At 42.2% G+C, this 16,294-nt stretch overlaps 1 long non-coding RNA gene across 1 annotated transcript; it reads right to left on the bottom strand.

Moving 5' to 3' along the window:
- Positions 1-1,906: 1,906 nt before the first annotated feature.
- On the bottom strand, positions 1,907-14,813 carry LOC109322574. Its single transcript, XR_002104410.1, has 3 exons — positions 14,641-14,813; positions 5,763-5,941; positions 1,907-3,296 (listed from the first exon to the last, which is right to left on the bottom strand). It is a non-coding gene; the product is annotated as an uncharacterized LOC109322574 (long non-coding RNA).
- Positions 14,814-16,294: the final 1,481 nt, after the last annotated feature.

Here is a 16,294-nt window from a genome sequence, read left to right as displayed (position 1 = left end):
TTTTATGTTTCTTGTCTTGAGACTATCATGTGTATTTCCAGAATAGCCTGAAGAGATGTTAGGCTTATGGCCTCATTGGCATTTATTATGAAGAGGTCTACAAGATGAGCACTGTTTGAAAAGGTACCTTGCTGAATTGTAAATCACTGTCTGAATTTGCTAGGGGTGCGTGCTGTACACTCTAATGTTCCAAACCAAGTGCCAGATGTGGACACAAGAAAGCTAAAGACAGAAGTACTGGCCTTTTGCTATACCAGCTTTCCACATTGCTCAGGATCTCCAAGGGTCACTGTGTCTGATGACACCAGTATCTTTTATGAGAAACCCTCCCGGAGAGGGAGAAACATTCCTGGAGGAGAGGAGGAAACAATCAATTCAGTTACCCATGTTATATATTCTAGGCATATCAAGAGACTGAACAACTTCCACAGGAGATGTCTGTGTAATATCCTGAAAATAAAGTGGGAAGACAATACTAAACACTGAAGTACTGGAGCATACAGGATTGATACACTTAGAAACCACTATAAAGAAGATGAAGTTGTGATGGATTGACCATGTCAGGAGAATGGGAAAAGACCATGTCCCCAAGAATATTTTGTATAGTGAGATTCAAGACAGCTCTAGAAAGTGAGGTGGCTCTCTATGGTGGTATTACAAGATCTACAAAAATTATATGAAGTCATTCAACATCAACATAGAATAGAATTCTACATGCTGCTCCCAGCTTTCTATCTGGAGGGAGTATCTGGCACTAGGTGCAGCTCAACAAGAAGTGGCTTTGATCCAGAGGATGGAAGCAAAGTGAGAAAGAAAAAAAAGCACCTTGCTGTAAAACTGGGACTCTAACTCAGACAACATCTGGATCAGTGGGTATCTATACACCTGATGGACCTCTGCTCTGATGCATGCTAATTAGCATGTGTCGGAGCAGACTTGATCAACTGAGTCTGCTGGAGTGTGCTAGTTAGTGTGCTATAGCAGCCTCCGTGTCACGTGTATTCAGCATCGCCATGTTTCAAAATGGCAGTGGGCACGCTTTAACTAAAGTTCATTGAATGAGCTTGAGTTAAAGAGCCCCCACAGCCATTTTGAAACACAGGGATGCTGAACACATGCGACACTGAGGGCATTTTAATTAGAGCCATTCTAATTAAAGCTCCCACCTCCACCCTAGAGCACCTGTATAGATGCCCTGTGAACCTTGTTACAAGTAGAGGTGTGCGAAGTAGGCCCTATTCGATTCAGATTCGGCCCAAATCAGGGACTTTGATTTGTTGATTCAGATCACTGTCCCCGATTCGATTCGATTGACTCTGAATCTGAAGATTCAACGCTGATTTGGAGAATCAGAGATTTGGCCACAGACACAGCTTTACATGTTTTTTTCTACATACCTCGAGGTACCAGGCGCAGCTCATGATCTTTGCGATACTGGGGCACATGAAGCATCCCACAGGAGTGCAGGGTGGAGGGGGTCTCCACGTGCTTGGCGGCAAACCTGGAAATGGACCGGAAGTACTTCTGGTCCACTTCCAGGTCCGCTGAGGAGCACATGGGGGAGCCCCCCCCACACGGTGATCAGCTGCGGGTTGACCCTGGGTGCCTCCCCCAGACCCAGAAGGCACCAGCTGCTGAGCCAAAGAGGTGCTTCTGGTCCACTTCTGGGTCTGCTGCCAAGCATGCTTGGGACCCCCCGCACTCCTATGGGATGCTCCATGCACCCCAGCATCGCAGCATTCATGAGCCCCAGCTACCTAGAGGTATGTAGAAAAAACATTTAAAGCTGTCCTATGTCCAAATCTCTGAATCTTTCCGAATTGATTCGGGGGGTTCCAATTTGATTCAGAGAGATTAAAAGGTCCTCTGATTTGATCTGGATTCAGAGATTCGGCAACCAAATCAGGCTGAATCAAATCAGGGACTGAAGTTTCACACAGCCCTAGTAACAAGCTGTATTGCTCTCAAATTAGGCTCGTCAGCCACAAATGGATTCATCAGGCACCTGACTAGACCTTCTACATGAACACCATGATCTGGAGGATCAGTGGTTGCCTACTATAGCAGAGCCTAGGGGAAAAGGGGTTTCAGTGGACGGGACTCTGACTGAGTCCTGGTTCAGTCACAAATAATCTATGTGACAGCGGGCAAGTTATTTAATCTTTCTTACCTCTCTGCGTTTCATCTGTAAAGTGAGGAGGACATTTCCCTGTCTCGCTAGAGTGCTATGAGGATAAAATTCCATTAATTACTTTGAAGTACTCAGATACCCTGGTGACAAGCACCATCTAAGTACCCAGACAAAATAAAAGCTTCATGGCCGCTTTGGAACAGGAGAGTTATAGCAAGGTCACAGTAGTAAACCAGGGTTGCAAGATTAGCATTGGAGAACAGTGGGAAATCAGCCATTTATCCTTTCTGAACTAGCCCTCTAGTAGTCACTGTAACCTAAAAATCACATACCGCCCCAGAGTGACTGTTCCTTTTTTCTGTTAGCTTTACATTTGGAAAGCTCACAATCCAGCAGTCAGATTCCAAATGATGTTTTTCTGAATGTGCTACAGTTGGTGCTCCATTTACAATAGATACATTATTCTATTCTGTTCTCCAGCCTGTGAGTAATAAATTCTATTGGTATTAGTCATGTTTAAATGCTTACCTTTCAAAACTGCATTGGATTCGACAGGCTAATCTTCCAATAGACATGCAGGAAGTTTTCATTGAGGGATGCAGTCCTCATGACAAATTACAACCTGCAGTTCTTTGTACTGCTACATTGAATGCTTTTGTTAGGGAGGTGTTTGAAACCTTGAGTGGAGGGAATCAATAGCCACTTAAAGGTAGATTTCAAGCAAACAATAGGTTTCCAGCATTTTGTAAAATCCAAATAACACTACAACCACATTTGTTATCTGCCATAAGATTCCCATTTCTGACCTTGGCTTCAAAGGTTTTTCTTCTTAGGGGTATGAGCTCCTACACCTGTGTCAGCATACAAATGACTTGTTTCTCTTTTGGAAAATATATACTTTTTTGCCAGCTGGCATGAGGTGAATAACTATAAGTTTTACTTTGAAGAGATCGTATAGTGGCACTTGTAAAAAAGCAGTTTTCTCTACAGACTTGTTCACATTAGGAGATAGATTCTTAATCTGTGCTTTTATTCATGCTGTACTGTGTTTAGTGCCCTTTCCAATGACCCAAAAGTGGAGGGTTTTGACTGGTAAGTTGTTCCTTTCTCTTTTCCTTTAGACTGTGCAATAACTTTGAATATATGCAGTGATTGTAATCCAGCACTGCAGAGAAATGGGACAAAGAGAATGGTTATTCAAATGGAATCAAGCTGCAGAACTTTATGACGCAGGACTGCTGCACCCTCCCTCCAGAGTAGTACTTTACATTCTTTACTAGAGACAGTTAGCAATTCTTTGATTTTCCAGAAAATGATGATTGGTCCCTATATTTACAAGGTTTTACTAAGACATCTGTTTCAATAATCTTCCAAAGGAATACAGGCAGTGGCATTCCATGTTGCCAAGACTGTGGGTCCAGGCCAGCCAGCAATGAAGACCACCTTGTAGCCTGGAACCCCAGTGCCTTTCGGGTTCGCATTTCCGGAATGACACACTGCAAGATTTCAGTTCCATTACAATTTAAGGTTTACGGTATTTTGTCCCAACTGGGGACATTAACAAATTTCCAAAGCTTAAAAATCATCATGGAATGGACACTTATTTCCAGCTGCCTGTTCTTTATTACTATCTGCTGCTTACTACTCCTAACTCCTTACTTCTTACTCCATACCTGAAGAAGAATGTCTGGCATTCAAAATCTTGTCTAACTCTATCCCAACTATGCAACTGATCCAATAAAATCACCCAAAAAATTTTTGCCCCTCTCCTAACTCCTGGCGCATTATGGTTACAATATCACTCTAACACTGCATTACTACCACAGAAATAAATTAGGAGACAAAAGAATGACAAGTGCATCTGGCAACACTGGGATAACCTCATTTCCTGTTAATGTAGCAGAAAAGCTATTCTCAGAGCAGTGCAAGAGCAGACCGTGAGACTAAAATCGATCTTAAGTGTGGAAGGAGGAATCACTGTCTAATTCTTTGGCATGGGAAGGATTGCGATGTACCCTAGCTAATACTGAATATCAATCTAAAAACATTATCCTGTAAGACTCAAAAGTTCAATATGGGAGCCAGATGTCAACCTGGAAAAACAAACTAACTACTTAACATCTGGTAGAAGTACATGCAAAATTGCCTCCTATAGTAAAAAAAAAAATACAGCCAGCACCAGAATGGTGAAAAGAACCCACTTGGGGGTCTATTTAGTTTCAGTATCTGAGATTAAGATGGGCCTGTTCTTGTTTACCAGTTAGTATTTCAAACACAATCGTGAAGTCTATATGAAACAAAATGCGTTTTTACAATGATCATTGTTATATTGGTATCTAGAGATCCCAATTTAGATCAGAGCTCCATTGTGGTAGGTGCATTACAAACAGATAGTAAGAGACAGTCCTTGCTCCAAACAGCTTACAGTCAGGATAGACAAGACTGGAAAAAGAAGACAGGTATACAGAGGTATAATAATTTTTCCAATGTCCCTCAGAAGAACCTGACACACCACATTGTCCTGATTATTAAAAGTTGACCTTCCCACCCCCCCCAGAAATAACTATAAAAATTGCAGCCAACCATAACACTTACAGAAATACTGAATGTTGATTATTGTAATATTTTAGGGAAAAAGCAGTGTTGCCTAAAACTGAACGTGTAAAAGCAGAGTAGACTTATAATCAGAACTTTATAATATGTCTTCCTCTTTTTTATTTTAAAAAGCATGGATGGTATAATCTTTGATACATCAGAAAGATTGCTGACAGCAAGAAGAGAATTAATCTGAAGCACAGGGTACAAGACTGATAGTAGCTTTTCTTCAGAGAGTTTCTTAAAATGGGTAGGAGCAGGTTTGCAGCTCTCTGAGAGCGTGTCTGAAGGGTTAGGAAGCCCCACCTCCCTGTACTACAATAAAGGAAAGTGTAATTAAAATAAGCCTCCCCTTAGTATGCTGGTAACAGGCTCAAATGTGTCAGACAAGTGAGGCCTGATTCTCTCCCATCCTGTGCCTTGCATTGTCACTTATATTAGAGCTAGGGTGGAGTGTAAAATCAGATGGTTCTCTTTTGTGTATGCTTTGGGCTGGTGTAAGAGGCATATGCCAGGAACAGGAGTAACAGAATATAGTCCTTATTGTTTTGCAACGAGGAAAATTTAGAATAGTTGAAATAAATCTGAGGGCTTTCATTTTTTCATTGTCTTGGGAAATCTAGAGTACAGGATTTTGTATGCATCTCCTGGATGGTGCCCCTGGTCACAGCTGGGGACGGGAGGACAAGAGGGTGAATGATTCTCCTTGTTAATTTAAAACAGTCCACACGTTTTCTAGCATGAGACTCCTATGCAAATGGTTCCTGTGCTGTTTAAACCATTTGGGCTCCTTCCTTATGCTGTTTCTAAGTTTGAAGAATGCCTGCTGGGTATAATTAATATTCCTCCTCCTACACTTACCATTACTCCTGACAGTAAAAATTAAAACATGAGCTTTTCTTCATTCAACCCCAGCCCACGGGAATTTGATTACACAGGAAAAGTTGCTAATAAAACGAAAGGTTTGTAGATCTGCATTCACCCAGGCAAGGTGTAGTTTTCATTCAGCTACCCTGATGGATAAAGGATCTCTCACCTCATCCTGATTGGATGCTTGGCAGTAGCACTGTTTAGCCCTGTTTGGAGAGAAGTGACAACAGACTGCACTGCTGAGCCAGCGTAGACTGTTGATTCAATTGCCTCTCTCGTGGTAGATGCCTGCAGTATTGTTGCAGTCTTCCTTGTACCAGTCGGTGTTGCTATGGGCACTGCTGCCTAGGGAGCAGAGAATAAGACAGGGAATAAAGAGAAGCTGTCCCAGAACCTTCAATAAGTAGCTTAGTTTTATGCTGCATGTTTTATCTTCTCCTGTAGAATCAAGTTTTATTCTTCTTCTAAGCATTGTTGGCAGATGTGTTAATTCATGTATTTAAATAGACATTTAACAACCAGGGAGAAGCAGCCTCTAAATATAAATCATTATTCCAAACAGGCTATTTAACATCAGACTAATTCTTTTGCCTTATTACAGCGTCATTTTGTGCACATATCAATTTGGATTAGCAGGAGTAACTTTATAAAAACTTACAAAAGAAGAGAACTCAGGCATTTTACAGGCGTCAACCAATTCGTTATGGGTTTACCATTTTAGCCTCTTTTGACTTGTTCACTCATGACAGACAACGGATATTTTTTTCCACCTTGCTTTGCAGCAGAAGGCCTAGAAAATGATCCATCAAACTGAAAGACTAACACTCAGCCCAGTGGCATCTGACCTACTAGTTCTCAATTCTACAGTTTGATCCTTTCTAGAACGGAAAAAAGGCATGTAGGAGGTTATTTAACACTACCAGTTCAGAGGACTGCCTCTGCTTCTATACTGCATAGAAATGAGGACCATAACAGGTCTGTGTTGCTCAAGCCAGTTGTTCAGGATAAAGGATGGAATTATTTATTGGAAATACTGAAGCTCCCTCCTCACACTCTATGGGAAAAGGGTGTTGCAGGCAAACATGCTTCACCCAGCTCTTGGTCTTTAGTGCAACCAGTCTTGGGATGAGCAGCACAATGTCTTGGAAGGAAGGATGGATAAAGCTTAGCTGGTTATAATTCTATGCAGAATACAATGAACAATGCGAGACACAACCAGAACGACAGACGGTCATCACCTGTTACACAGGTCCATAAGGAAGGGACTGACTTTGAACAGGAGCACCTTCAGGATGCAAGTTCAAGAAACCCTTTGTAGTTCAGATTTACAGAGAAACTGACACACTCTTGCTCAGTGTCATCCCTTCAGGATCCGTCATCTTCTGTGGGCCTTCAAACCCAGAAGCTGCATCTAAACTAACTGTGGCTAAGGAAATTGCGAAGGGGATTAAAAAGCAATTGCCACCTTTCACCAGCAGCTATGGAAGGGTTTTCCAAGTCATGGACTGTGGGCAAATCACCCGAATCACTAAGACTGAGCTGGGTACATTTATCAAATGGACAGCATGATGAGAGAGGGAGTTCTGGCTCAACAAACAGTGGGTGTAATATGTGAAATTATGTATTAAAAAACCCTATGGTGGGGGAAGGAGGTAACTTCCTTGTAGTATGGTAGGTTTCTGGTAATCTCATTCTTCAGGTTTTCTACTGATTATCTGCAGCAGCCAAGAAGGATTCCCCCTCTCCCTCCTCCCATGAACGTTACTAGCTTTACAGGGCCAAAGGAGAAGGGAGATTTACTCTCTGAAGCATTGGATATTGGTCATAGCTAAGGCTGCAGGTTTTTGACCGGTGTGTATTAATGCTCCTGTCAGTACTTAGAAGTCACTGGCCGGAGTCTCTCTCTTTTGCTAAGGGTCAGACCAGTTTCCTTCATAACGCCGTTTGGCATTTTCTCCATAGATCAGATCAGCATCAAATGCAGGGCTTTTTACCTTCCTCTATAGTGGAGAACATGGCCCTTTTCCTACAACCTTCTGAGCATGTGTTAATTGACTACTGCCCCGTCACTTGAGTGGCAGGATATCAGCAGTGCCCTCCTCTCCTCTACTTATGGCATATTATAGGGTATTCTTTGTCTCAGTTACCTGCGATGGGGAAATATTGGAGGTAATCTGGTAAATGATGGTCCATGATCACAGTGCTGAACTCAGTGCCTTAGCAGATCCCTTCTGGTCCTATGTTCCTAAAATCTCGAATGAGCCATCCTTTGTACCCACTACAGCTTTTTCATGGGCAGCTTTTTATGAGCAGCCTCAGAAGTAGCAGGAAAGAAGCTGATAGGTACAGGCAAGTAGGAATTGCCACAGTGGAACAGCCTGTCCTGCCCACTGCACCCAACAACAGTGGGCCGCACCAGGCATTTTGTAAGATAAGAATCCATGCAGTAGGTGGCAACAAAAGGTCTCCCCATTGGGGAGGAGGTCTCCCCATTGGCAGAAATCAGACTGCACTTGGAAGCCTGCAGGCTAGTATTCCCTCTGCAGTTCTTTGGCCATTTCAGTTTTTACTGTCATAGTGCTGGATATTTTTCCTCAGCCATTTTCAGCTGCAATCCCATTCTGATTCCTGCTTTGCTCTGAGCCTCAGGGATCACAGAGGACCAATTCTTCTACTATAAGCCTGCAGAACCAACTGTATGATCAAGCCACTGGAGATGAGTGAAGTAAATTGAGAAAGGCAGTCCACTTGGAAACTAGGTCTTGTACATCATAACCAAGTGCCCTAGTCTATTCCTGAAAGCAAATGTGCACTGCATACATGGAACACCTTCTTTAAGGTCTGCAGCTGGTCATTCCCCTACTCTCATCCATCATGGGCTTGATACCATCTCACTCGTCTTTCCTGGTGGCAGGAGTGACAAAATACAAATGCCCCAGTGCAGCAAGCTGATGTAACAAAACAGGAGGAAGCACAGCTAGAGAAGGTGAAGGACTGACAACCTTCTGGTTCATCTCCAGCCCCATTCTTTTATATTGGCAAGGCTTCCCTGAGTCCTGTCACAAAAGACAGATGGGAAATTCCTTGCAGCAAGAAAGATCTGAACTTTGAAAGGAAGCTGTGTTGAACAGAATCCCTGCTGCACTGAGCAGTGCCATGGGAGGAAGTGTGTGCAGATGCTGTGGTAGAAGCAGATACAGAGTTACTCACTTACCACTGCTACAACATTTGCAGAAGCTTCTGACCTAGAATCACTGTATTTCTACAGATGGGATTGTGTTTAGACCAGGCACACTTGGCTATGCGGAGAAAGGCTAACAGGACTTGCAAGCAAATGGCAAACCCTGTAGAGGTTTTATAGGGGAGCTATTAAATCAACAATGTTTCAGAAGTTCAGAGCAGGATGGACCCAGTCAAGTTCCCAAGAATTCAGGCTACTGGACTGTTTATCTGCATGTATTAGCTTTCTCAAAGATGAAAGAATCCTGAAAAAAAGTAGCAAGATTGTGGAAAAGTAGAAGTGAGCAGTTTTGAAACACTCGCAGGGAAATCAAGAAGCATCAAGATTTTTTATATGGAAGTTGAAGGCCTAGAATTGTAAGAGATTCCCCAAATTTCATTTACAATTAACATTCCTCATAGCTGCCCCTGCTCTTGATAGCGTCATTCTTTAGCTCTGTGGTATATCTATCTTCAGGAGGAGAGTGGGGACTGAGCACATACTTTTTCTCCATTGACTTAATGCCAAATCCTGATCCCAGTGAAGTCAATGACACACAAACAAAACTTATTTAAAAATAATTATTGCAATGGGGCCAGAATGTAGTTCTTAATGCAACATTTATAATACATTTCTTTGCTTTTCTGATGTTTATAGACTTCCCAAAGATACTAGAAGAGTCACAAAATCCTGAAATAATGAAGCAAAATATGCCTAAGTAAGTTGCTTTGAAATGTTCTCACAAATAAGCAGCTTAATAACTAAGAGAATGCAGGAAAAAAACCCCTCCGGGCTCACTTGACTTCCACAAGGATTAGAGCATAGCCTCCACTTCAGGAGAGCAGGGTCACAACCTGACTTCAGGTCACAACTGAACCCACAGTGGCAGGGGAGGACACAGGGCTCCATCCCTGTCCCCCACCCCCATCATTCTTGATAGGCAATTTGCTAGTTATTATATATAGTTGTATGCCCTTTTTCATTTTTTAGATAAAGAAATTTCTTCATGCGGTTTTCCATGCCCTTCATCTCATTGGTCTCTACTCACTGCACCTTTTCCAGCTCTTAATATTCTTTTGAGGTGGCATAAACCACGTACACAGCTGCCAGGTAAAGCTGCATCATTACTTTGGACCAGTTACCATTCCTTATGCCCCTTACCCAGCTTGCTTTTCTGACTTTGGCATCACATGAAGCTGTATATAAATGAGGATGCCCAGGCCCCTCTCAATTTCATATAATTAACTTTGAACCCTGCAAAGGTATAAAAGCAGTTTGAATGTTTCCCTGTGATGTGCACCAATATACAGGAGTCCTTGAATCTCATTTACTGTGAGGTGTGTCCATCCGTCTAGCTCAGTAATGCTCAACTTCTGGTCAGCGGGTGTGATCCAGCACACACAGAGTCATGACATCTAGCCTACAGGGCAGCAGGGGCTATTACCCATGCCACTGCTACTCCACTGTCAAATTTCCAGGCCTCACTGCAAGAGGACATGCCACAGTGTGTCATACTGGAATGGCATGTGGGGCTGTGGTGGCAGGTCCAATCTGGCATGCATTCATCATGGCCAATGGACAAAACTCATGCAGTGAATCTAGCCTGTGGACTGCTCAGGGTTGCCAATTCAAAACAATTTTTTTAAACTCATGATCTGCAGACTTCTTATTGACAACCAAACTATTTTACTGACACTTTACATATTGTAAAATTTAAAAATTGTTTTAGTTGGCAACCTGCTTGATTGTAGCAATGGTTTTATACCATGCTGCCCCATCCCAAAGGTCTCCTACTCACTCCCAAATCTTGGTACTCCTGAATGCACCCCACACCATGCTGCCCCCCAACCCACCTTCCAGTCTTACCCCTGCCAGCCCCCCCCAGTCTTAGCACAGACCCTCAAAGAAGGACTACTGTCTGCCTACCTGTCACTCTGCAGTGTTACAGACAGACAGGAGGTGCACCAAGAGTAGCAGCAGCAGCACATGGCTGGGGGTTAGGGAAGGAGCCAGAGAGCCGTAAAAAGGGTGCTGCACTCCTGCTTGGACACTAGGTGGTACTGTTGAGCTCTGTGCTTCAACATTGCCTTCAGCTCCTTTTGCAACCACAGAGCTTCAATCAGCTCCATGTTTTTATGGAGCCGATTTTATGGAGGTGTTTTTTGCTTTATGTTTTTACAGACAGCACATTTTTAATGGAATTTAAAGACAGACAATTTTAGCCTGGTTATTTACAAAGTGTCTGTACGTTTACTAATAGTTGGATGAATGGTTCAGAGTCGGTCCCAGGGTTTCCAACGTTCAGCCAGAACAGTTTGGGCACCACTGATCTAGCTCATTTAGGCCTCTCTACAGTTCCTTATTTAGGATATTCAAGGCCAGGGAGGACTGTAACTATCAACCACCCTTTTTGTTATGAAATATTGAGGTCCCTTCCTTAACTTTTGCCAAGATGAAAATCTATTATTTGCCTTTCATCTTCTAACCAGCTTTTAAGCCATAGTGATACTTGGCCTCCCACTGTCCCCTCCCAAAAGAGGTGTTTTAACAGTGGATGGCTTCCCTCTTTACCCATCTCATTTGGTTAGAGCAGATCATTAAACACCAAACTGGAAAACTGTCTTAGACTCCGGAATGTTCTAAGACACGTCTTGTAATAGCAAGTTATATAATGCTAATGAACCAGAGGCTCTTATATTTTTAGCATGACAAGAATAATTTTAATTGCAACCCTTCCCCTTCAATTAGCACCCCCTTTTAGAGCCAGGAACTCAAAATAAGTCACCAGAAATTACGCAGCAGAAGCAAACCTGAGAAAATTACCATTTTATGGTAGACTCTGTATTTAAGAGTCAGGAAGCATAGCTGTTATCTGCAATAAGACAGACACTTTACTGTGTTCACCTGTCAAGTTCTATTGCTTGCTTTCTTGCATTTTATTTATTCTTTAAATGGTGCTATTCCCACAGTGATCCAGTTGCTATAAATTATCCATCTATAATGCATCACACTTTGCTGATGGGTGTTCAATACAGAAGACTAAAATTAAAGAATGGCGGGCTTCAGGTTTTTTCCTCCTTGACTAAATGGGGCAAGTACTTCTGAGATACCTAAATACCTTTGCAGTGTATCATGCTTCAAGATACATCCTTGTTAAAAAAAAAAAAATGAGCACAATTGCTTGACCTCATCATGGCCTAGCAGGGAGGGTTTGGAGGAAAAACACAAAGTATATTGCCTTGACAATTCTAATTGTTCAAACTTTATTCTGTCTGTGTAGCTGCAAAGACCTAATCACACACAAAAAAGCCATTTCAATGGGTATGCTGAATGTGGAGAAATACATAGCGAACAGTGAGGAACAATCATTTTCTTTTTATCCTTGTTAAATAAAGCCAAACAGAGTAAATTAAGTCTGGTTTTAATGAAATTTTTATAAGTATGTAAAGGTCGGTTTAAGCTAATGGAATACAATTTGTTTGAACTCTGTAGTCCTTTTTTAAAATTAATTTTTCATGATCCATTTCAATTTTTCTATTACTGGTAGGTTCATAGAATTCAATTGTTTGACTATGTTGATAGATTTAACCCTTGCAGCTCCTAATAGTTTGTAGGCTGTGTGTGTGTGTCTGTGTGTGTGTCTGTGTGTGTGTGTTGTGGGGATCAAGGGGCTGTTAGGAGGGAATAGATACTTATATTTTGGAAAGTCTACTGGCATATATCATTTCCTCCCCCAACTGATTGCTATGAACCCCACAAAAAGATGTTCTCCCTCTTAAAGTGGATCCTATATAGACAGATGTGCCTCCTGTTCTTTTTCAAACAGCAAAGCTGCCTCACTTATTCTGTAAATGTCAAGGTGCTAATTAATTGAAACTACAGTCAGCTGTGGACAAATCAAGGCATTTAGAAGAGAAAAAAACGTCAACAGAAATACAGCAGTGCACACAGGACTGCAGGGCATGTTTTACATAGTCTGCTTGCAGCTTCTGAAAGAAGTGGTAGAAATTTGTGTGATGTCTTACACAAAGAGGATCTGTGTCATACTGATAAGAAGAATTCAACTAGAAATAGAGAGGGCTTATTGTATCTTCTAGTTCAGTGCTGTATACCTCTTCAAAGGCCCAGGACACTCAGTGACCAGCTTAATTGTACTAAGTGGGGGAGGGGAAGGCCATGCTAAACCGCCAGAAAGCCACAGAATTCTGCTCCACAGCATTCCTCTTTAGCAACTGAAACGAGTGTATGAATGAGACCAATAAGATATGCCAGGATATTCTGCACAAGGTCTGGGAACTTATTAATCTATTTCCTTATACTGTATCTAGCTCTTATATAGTTCTTGCCATCAACATATCTCAGAGTGGTTTACCAAAGAAGGCAGTATCATTATTCCGATTTTACAGATGAGGAGACTGAGGGACAGAGACAAAAAGAAGTAAACCCTGAATCTCTGTCCATTTTTATACCCATCAAGCCACATATTAGGCATCCCATTCCTAAAACTGGCATCAGGCAATTGCAGAACTTTCTTCACATTTCCTGATGGCCGATGCTCTACTTTTACCTCAACCATGCCCTGCTCAAGCCATCCATGAGATTTTAGTTAACTTTTTGTAATTATAATTTTTTACTGTTATATCTTAAGCCTCAGGACACAAATGTCACATAAGTCCTCTTTGTTTAGACGGTGTCCATTGACCATTTAATTACATAGTAATTACCATGTAGCGGTTGGGTAATTACATGGTAAGTACCATATCATTATATATGAATACTTCTGTCTTCTTAACCATGGTGAAAGTCACGTGGTAATTACTTTTGGATCTACTAAGTGCAATTGCACAATAATTCACTGCAGCCTGTAATTATTGAGTAGTTATATAGTATTTACCAAGTGTGCCCTATAAATTACCATTTATAAAATGCGCAAGACAGAGGAAGCCAGCAGAATGGCTGATGAAAGTTCCAACCCATACAATTATAGGGCAATAACCACAGAGGACAGCATTTCTTTGCCACACTGGTCTCTCTCTGAACCAGATGCCCACAGGGAAAAAACAACAAAGACTAACAAAAACTCAAAACCCATATTCCCTGATGTAAAACTGATTTAACCAGCATGAAAAGCCCCTGGGCTTCTTAAGAATTCTAGGCTAGTGTCAGACTTGACTCAGGACAAAGGAGGCATGAAGTTCATGTGAAATCTAAGGAAGCAAGCAAGTTTCTCGTCTCAAGTCCCAAATGACCAAAATTCAAAGTCAGCTGTATTAGCTAATGCAATTAGCTCTTACCTGTTTCATGACTCACAGGAAGTACTGGGGAATGTGGGTATTCAGAGGAGCAAGCAGAGCCAAAGACTAAGAGGCACTCAACATCTTGTCCGCTGAATCCCAGAGGTGGCTAGTAGCTCCTTTCCCCCTTTACAGGGATACATACCACAGAAACTGTGTCCCAGGTATGGCTGTGGGAAGAATTAGCTGAACTGTTCATTCACCAAAACATGTACTTTCTGGTGAACCAAAAGTATTTGTGAGTTCAGGCTGCATCTGGCAAATCATTGTAACTGACTGCAATTTTAATGGTGAATTTCTTTATTCATCCTCTAAAATATCATTTTTCCCCTCAAAATTAAAAAACTCTCAGAGAATCCCAAAATCAATTAAATAAGTGAGGCAGCAACAAAAAACTTAAACAGTAAGGGTCTGCCAAAGGCAGGTGAGACCATAACTGGTAGAGAAATGAGAAGAGGGTGGAAAAATGAAGACCCAGTGAGAACACCACCACAAAAAATATTGCACTCTGCAGTGACACTCTTACTTACCAAAATGACTGCTTGTTAAATCTGGCTTGGTGAGGTACTCCTTTATTGTCTTTGTATTCTCCTACCATTGCCACATCTTGCAAAATTACTTCTCTTCCAGTATTTACTCTTTCAATAACTTGGAACAACTTTTCTTTTACTCAAGCCTCTTTCATCAACTCAGTTTCCTTCCTCTTTTCAATGGGGTGAGGGAAGGAGGGGGGGTTTCTCTTCCTCCCACCCTTACTTCTCTCACATGATCAAAGCAGCCAATCTAGAACTGCCCCCACCCTCTATTTCCTCTTCCTTCCTCACTTGCAGGAGAGTTTCTCAGCCCTATCACCATATTGGTTTCCTGCATTACAACAATTTCCCTCTCCTCTTATAACTCTTCCATTTTCCTGTGGAACCCTCTCTAGTTATCCATCCTTACTGATGCCCATACTTCAGTACGGCATATTTTGACTGCCCTGTCATCCAGCAGATCCCTTCTTAAGGGAGAACTTGTTTCACACTATTTGTGGTAAAGTGCCTAACGACAGTGGGTAGGCAGGTAACCCAGCAGTGTTTTGTTACTTTTGGTTGCTCATTTTTCTTAACGTAAAACAAAATGAAATGTGAGTGTGATACTTTCTTGGTCCCAGGAAGCAGGCAGCAAGAGCCGGGCTCTGTGCTTTGCTCCACTGCAGCAGGCGCTGCCTCCTGCAGGTGCCAGTTGAGGCTTGGGTGCTGCTGCAGGGGGCAGGGGGCTGTGACCCTGGTCCCTGGCCCTGTAGCCCTGGAAGCTGGGGGCCTCTTCTGGCAAGGCTGTGAGGGGCTCCGGCAGGGCCAAGGGGCTGTGGGTGGCAAGGCTGTGAGGGGCACCAATAGGGCTTGGGGGGCTGTGGCTCGAGACCTGCATTTAGTGAGCTAAGGGGGCAGGGGGATCTCTGATTGTCCATGATAAAAACCCCCAAATCAAATACAAAATGTACAGGTATTTAGAATGTATTTTATTACAGTGATTGAGGCACTGGTAGGCTTCCAAATTGCTTTAAAATTGTAAATATATCAAGAAAACATTTTGTTTAACTGATACCTATATATATATAGTGGCCTTTCATTTTAATCACAGATTTTGGGTTTTTGCGATTTTTTTTTTTTATCAGGGAAAACCAGGATCCCTGGTTATTAGGCTACTGTGCATTCAGCATCTTGCGTAGATGCACCAAATGTTTAAGGCATGTGCCTCCTAAAAGTGGTATGTTCTGCAGCTCTTAGCATGTAAAGACTTTGTAGCTAAAAGAGGGTCAAGAAGTTCAACTACATCCAGACAATATAGTACAGTTCACTGGAGGAGGGCTGTACTGCAAATGCCAGAAAGACTACAGAGATTAGATGCATAAAAAAGTCACAAAAGGACACCAAAGGCCAACAGTTGAGGTTCTTAGAAACTACATCTGTACTGCAGTCTATCTGGAGCATAGGTGTACTCAAGCTATCATTAAACTAACTAGGGCAGATACCAGTAGCAGTCTAACTGGAATAGCTAAATGAATTCTTGCAGCCCTCACTGAGCTCTGTGCTACCATAGCTGGTCTGTTACCCCCACACCTGACCTGGCTAGTTCAGTTATGTTGACATTGGGAAAGTACCCACATGGACACTACTCATCATTTCTGGTTATTAGTTTACA

Source organism: Crocodylus porosus, unplaced genomic scaffold (genome assembly GCF_001723895.1).
Source record: "Crocodylus porosus isolate Cpor-Errol unplaced genomic scaffold, CroPor_comp1, whole genome shotgun sequence".
NCBI lineage: Eukaryota > Metazoa > Chordata > Crocodylia > Crocodylidae > Crocodylus > Crocodylus porosus.
This window is presented reverse-complemented; position numbering and strand designations above follow the sequence as displayed.